Source organism: Neophocaena asiaeorientalis, unplaced genomic scaffold, assembly GCF_003031525.2.
Source record: "Neophocaena asiaeorientalis asiaeorientalis breed wild unplaced genomic scaffold, Neophocaena_asiaeorientalis_V1.1 scaffold43, whole genome shotgun sequence".
Classification (NCBI taxonomy): domain Eukaryota; kingdom Metazoa; phylum Chordata; class Mammalia; order Artiodactyla; family Phocoenidae; genus Neophocaena; species Neophocaena asiaeorientalis.
In genome coordinates, this window is record NW_020173674.1 from 8,695,047 (window position 1) to 8,701,710 (window position 6,664).

Sequence of the window (6,664 nt, forward strand, 5' to 3'; positions counted from 1 at the left end):
GCCATGCTGCTCAGGAACAGGGGTGGGAAAGGGGGCAGGGCCTGGTATGGACGTGTGAGCATGTGCATCTGCCCGCCCACACTGGCATGTACATACAGGTGTGGGCACACAGGTACACGCAAGGTGGGCTCATGTGAACGCGTGTGTCCAGGGCGAGCACACCGACGTGTATATACACCAAGCCTGCATTAGTCGACTTGGACTGCTATAACAAATGCCACAGATAGAATCACTTAAACAGTTTCTTCCTCACAGTTCGGGAGGCTGAGAAGTCCAAGATCAAGGTGCTGGCAGACTCAGTTCCTGGCGGGGGCCCCCTTCCTGGCTTGCAGATGGTCAGATACCTTCTCACTGTGTCTCACGTGGTGGGAGAGAGATGAATTGAGCTTTCTGGTTTCTCTTTTTTTTTTTTTTTTTTTTTTTGCGGTAAACTGGCCTCTCACTGTTGTGGCCTCTCCCGTTGCAGAGCACAGGCTCCAGATGCGCAGGCTCAGCGGCCATGGCTCACGGGCCCAGCCGCTCCGCGGCATGTGGGATCTTCCCAGACCAGGGCATGAACCCGTGTCCCCTGCATCGGCAGGTGGACTCTCAACCACTGCGCCACCAGGGAAGCCCTCTCTTCTTTTAAGGGCACTAATCCCATCATGAGGGCCCCACCCTCATGACCTCATCTAACTCTAATTACCTCCCAAAGGCCCCACCTCCTAGTACCATCACATTGGGGGTTACAATGCAGTCTATAGCAAGTCCTGTCCTTGGAAATACCACATGTGTATCTATATGTCCCGTCATGCGTGTGAGCACTTGACTAGATAAGCCCAGAGTGGCTGCAGACGGAAGCCAGGGCTCCTCCAATCCCGACCTCCTTCTCCTTGCTCACCCTGAGTCTCTGATCCATGTCCCAACCCTGTGCCCACCAGGCAGCTTTGTCTCCTATTTAACTGAGAAAACTGCAACCGTAACTGAACATTGTCGACGTCTGCCACCATGTTTCCTAAGTTTCCCCCAATCACAGCAGAAAGTCCAGTCCTCCCATTGGGGCTCTGCATCCAGCCTCTCCCACCAGCAGCCATCTGCCTTCTCCTTGGGTCTCTGCCCCTTCCCTCTCTCCTGGCTCCTTCCCATCACCAGTTAAATAAACCCAAGTCTCTCCTATCTTAACACAAACCAACCAACCAACCTTCCTTGGAGGCCACGTCTCCTTCCAGGGCCACACTGTCTCTTTCTCCACTTCACAGCCAAACTTCACAAAGCTCCTGTCTGCCTCCCCTGCCTCCACTCTCTAACCTCATCCAAACTGCGCTCTGGCTCCCACCCTTCTCTGAAATTGTTTTCACCAACAACACTCATGAGCCCCTGTGCCAGATCCATAGGTCTATTGGTCATGGCCTCCTTCCTTGGTTTCTGAGCTGCCACGTGCTTACAGCTCCCTCCCACACTCTGGCTTCTCCTTCTCAGTATCCTTTGGGGTTTCCTGTAAAATGCTATGATGATCACTTTGTCCTGCACCCACACCTTCCTCAAGGGTCTACGTTCCCCAGAACCTGCTAACTGAACAGTTAACATGACCCTGCACCTCTGGTCATGACTGACTGGACCAGAGGGCACTTCAGATCCAAATCTCGTTAATCACATGTTCCCTCCGGGCTGGAATTTGGGTCATGGAGGTTCTAGTCCATCTCTTGTTTCTTGTCCTGAGAAGGCAAGTTAGCAGGAAGGTGGGCTGGCCCAGGTAAAAGTAGAGCAGAGAAAATCAGTTGCAGAGAAAGAATGAAGCAGGTGCACAGAGGGGGGAAAAAAAAAAAAGACATGGGCTCAGATAAACAGATAAGCAAATGGTGAGACCATTTGCATTTATTCTTTTTTTTAAATTTATTTTTGGCTGCTTTGGGTCTTTGTTGCTGCGTGCGGGCTTTCTCTAGTTGTGGCGAGCAGGGAATACTCTTCATTGCAATACACGGGCTTCCCATTGCGGTAGCCCACGCGGGCTCTTGTTGCGGAGCATGGGCTCTAGGCATGCGGGCTTCAGTAGTTGCAGCATTCAGGCTCAGTAGTTGTGGCGCACGGGCTTAGTTGCTCTGCAGCATGTGGGATCTTCCCCTACCAGGGCTCGAACCCATGTCCCCTGCATTGGCAGGCAGATTCTTAACCACTGCGCCACCAGGGAAGTCCCTGCATTGATTCTTAATGGATTCCACGTCCCAATTCTCTCTCAGCCCTGGATGCACTTTCTGCCCCTGGGTTCTATCAACTATTTTGACTTCTCTGAATAAACTCCTTTTTCTCAAAGATAAACTCAAGTGTTTCTGTTCCTTATAACCAAACAATTCCAAAAGCAATTCCTTTATCAGCTCTTAATGATCATCTCTCAAAACTCTTCCTAGGGCCTCTTCCTCTAGGATTCTTTACCAGCACTGTCCAGTGAAAATATAATGCAAGCCACTTGTGTAATTTTAAAATTCCTAGTAACTATTAAAAAGATGAAATTAGGGCTTCCCTGGTGGTGCAGTGGTTGGGAGTCCGCCTGCCGATGCAGGGGACCAGGGTTCGTGCCCTGGTCCGAGAGGATCCCACATGCTGTGGAGCGGCTGGGCCCGTGAGCCATGGCTGCTGAGCCTGTGTGTCTGGAGCCTGTGCTCCGCAACGAGAGAGGCCGCAACAGTGAGAGGCCCGCGTACTGCAAAAAAAAAAAAAAAAAAGATGAAATTAATTTTAATACTATAGTAATCTTTTTATTTAACCCAATATATCCATATATTACCATCCCAACATGTAATCAATAGAAAAGTTATCAATGAGATATTTTATAGCCTTTAATTCATACTGAGTCTTCAAAATCCATATGTATTTTACCCTAACAGTGTATCTCCTTTAGGATTAGCTCAGTTCAGACGCCCAGTAGTAGCTAGTGGCTACCATACTGGACAACTCAGACACACAGCGGGGCTTCAATTATCAGCCACGGAGCTAATTACTCTCAAGTCTGTATTTAGATATTTGTGAGAGAGTACTTAATAAACATGAACTAAATCATATTGCCCCCACGCTTCAATTTTTTGGTAATGTCCCATCGGGATGAAGTCTAAACTCTGTTACGAGGCCCATCGTGATCAGGCTCCAACCTGCCCCAATGGCTTCAGTTTTTAACACCCTCTACCTTGCACCCTGAAATCTAGCCTCATTTCACTTCTTTCAGTTCCTAGACTGCAACAGCTCCTCTTATGCCTGCCCCTCATCCCTGCCCGGCACCTGACTTCTCTCCATCCCACCTCCACAACATTTGACTTAGGGTCAGCTGACAATGGGACCACCAATGTCTCCCCTTGGCTTGAGTGGGTCTCAACCTGCAGGGAGAAGAATTGGGTTCAGTGAAGAACACTGGCACTCTCACCCACCCCCATCTTTCAGTTGTCCAGAATTCAGGGTGGCTCCCGAGATGTCCTAGCTCTTCCTGTGCTGTATCCAGGGGTTTACTGCAAAGACACACAGGAAGGTAAGGGAAGATGCCCAGGAAAGCAGCTCCTAGTCACATGTTCAGGACTCCTGGTGACCTGGGATGCTGGTGTCAGGTTGTACTGACCGCCCCCCCCCCCATATATGCCATTCCTCTGGCCATTCCCAACTCCCCATCTGGATTCCACCCTCTCTCCATGTCTGCTTGTTCCTCCACAACTCCAGCTCCTCCCACTTTCCCTATCTGCTTCTGTCTGTCCCTGAACTGGCTCAGTGAATTGCCACCCAATGTGGAGCACCTCACTTGGGGGGCGTCCTCAAACTGAGCCACTTCATTGGTTACTAGACTCACATCCAGCCTTTAAATGGCAGTCTTTGGATTAATTTCTAACTTATATACTACTCATTGGCCGGAGTAGCCAAGCCACAAGGCATAAAGCTCAGAGTCTGGCTCCTTGCTCCGAATGTTGTAGACCTGGCAGGTGCTTGGCGTCGGCCAGACTTCTCTCCGGGTCAATCATTGCAACTCACGCTTAGGGCCTGTGATCTGAGCAAGAGTGTTTCTTTATCTGTAAACTATTTTATTTGAAAAGTCTCACAAAATAATCAACATCACAGGTAGTCACACACCTTAAATCCCACTTATTTAATGGAATAAAATTATACAAAATCTGGATGTCTCAGAAAATCTGGGATATGTGATGGCTGCTAACATAGTAGAAGAAGCAATGGAATCAAGAGGCCTGCGTTCTAGATATGCTTGCTGTGTGATCCTAGACAAATCCCTTGCCTACTCTGGGCCTTGGTCTCCTCATCGGCACAATAGAAGTTTTCACCTGTGTGATGGGGTTCATCACTAATGGCACGTGGTTCTGTGGCTCTTGGCCAGTCGGAAGTCCTCAGATTTGACCCCTTCTCGGTGAGCATGCCCAGAACTTAAGTCCACATTCCAGTGAGCACAGGGGAGTCCAACTCTGGGTGTTTAATGACCCAGAATGTTCCCTAAAGGATAGTCCCTGGCTCTACAAATCATTTGCCAAGGGAGCAATTCCATCCAGAAACTCTCCATGAGCTGAGAGGCTGGTGGGGAATCCCCTCACTAACCAGATAATTCCAGGAGCCAACCACAGTTCGGTCCCTAGAGTTTCCAGTTGAGCCTTTTCCAGACTTAGGCTGGCTTGGAGCTGGTCAGACACTAGGGAGGGAGCTCTTCTCCCAGGCAGGACTGGACACAGGATCAGAGAAGAAGGGTGCTTGTAGGGGCCCACAATCTCCCCCACTGCACTTGGCACTCCACCCACTCCCCCATGAGGGCACCAAGTCCTGGCAGGAGACTGGCCCCAGAACCCCCAAGCTGTTTGTCCAGCTGTCCTCACATCCCCAGGCCACAAGGTTCTTATGTACCTTGGCCTGGAAAATGTTGTCAGGTATCTGGACACCCATGGGGTCCCAGCCCAGAACCAACACAAGGTGGGAGGAGGGAAGCTGGGCTGAGTCTCATACCTCTCTGGGCCTCCCCTATTCTCTTCTGTACATACGAGGTCACGTGGTCACCAAGAGCTCTTTAGCTGGGCAGTCCACACCTCCAGAGTACCAGTTAAGAACTTGGTTGGCTTTGAAGTTAGACAGAATAGGTTTGAACTAGCGTAAGACTTTATGTACCCAGGACTTTGAAAGACAATATATACTCCCCCAACTTCATACACAAAAGTGTAGTTTGTGTAAAGTGTGCAAAGCTAACAGAGCATCTTGACTCCTTACAAGAGAAGTCAGAAGTCAAACTGCTTCCCCTCAATAAGACTTGGAGATTTGTGCCCAGAAGAATTGAGAAATGCCCCTTCCCTTCACGGCCCTTGGCATCAGCTAATTTGTACAGGGCCTGGCATACCTCCTGTAAAACTATGGAACCCTAATAATCCATTGTGTTCAGACATATGCCAACATCTCTGAAGTGGGCTAGAGGAGCAGTCAATGGGTGGCAGATTACAGAGAGGGACAGCCAGAGACCCCAAATGAAAACACACCACGAAGGGCAAAAAAGAGTCTAATATGGTAACCCAAGCCCAGCGATCGAGTTAGAACATGGTGGGAAAGGGTGTTGGCCTGGACGCAGGGAGACCAGGGTCTTGATTCGGCCACTCCAGTGGCAAAACTGGCTGGGTAGGCGCAGCTAGGGGAAGACTTGCAGCACTTTGGAGCCTGCAAGTCTGCTGTTATTCTGGGGAGGCAGAGGAGTTCTCATGTTCACCTTGCAAACATTTGCCCATTCACATAAGCATGTGGGGATTCTTAGAAATATGTTGGTAGGAGTCATCCGTCTGACTGCACTGCCCTTTGCCAAGCAGGTATGGGATTGATCACTATACAAAAGAAGTTTGAGGACATCTTCTAGGGTAGGGTTTCTTAGCACTATTGACATTTTAGCTCCAGAAAATTATTGGTTTTGGAGACCTGTCCTGTGCACTGTAGGATGTTGAGTAGCATCCCTGGGACTCTACCCACTAGATGCCAGTGGTACCACCACCCCCAGTGGTGACAACCAAAAATGTCTACAGATGTCCCCGGGGGAAAAATCTCCCCCAATCGGGAATCACAGGTCTGAGGGTAAGATGTGCCTAGGCACATTTTCTCTCTAAAAATCAGTGTGATAGTGTCACCTTTTTACCAGAAACAAACAATAAGAACAGCTCATGATCACTGAGCCACAGGGCAGGGACCACCTTAAGAGCTTTACCTGTATTTGTTCTTTTAACCCTCCAAAAACCCAATGAGGCATACACAACCGTTATCCCCATCTTGCAAACAAGAACACTGAGATACAGAAAGTTCAGCAACTTGCCCATGGCCAGCAAGTGTGGAGTGAGGATTTGGATCCAAGTAAGCTGACTCCAGAGTCCGTGGTTTATATAATATACACTATGCAAAGTAAAAGCAAGAAGCTGTAATCCACTCTGTTGACCTCCCCAACCCATGATCCAACCAATCAGATCCCATAGAAACACATCCAATCAGAGCTTGGCACTGCCCTGAGCAGGAGTGAACTGGATGCAGGAACCAAACCATTGGGGAAATCAAGTGAATGTCTTAGAGTTGTGGCTAAAAGTAAAACAAGTTCATGCTCATTGGGAAGAAGGAGGAGAAGGAGGAGGAGGAGAAGAAGAAGGAGGAGGAGGAGGAGGAGGAGGAGGAGAAGAAGAAGGAGGAGGAGGAG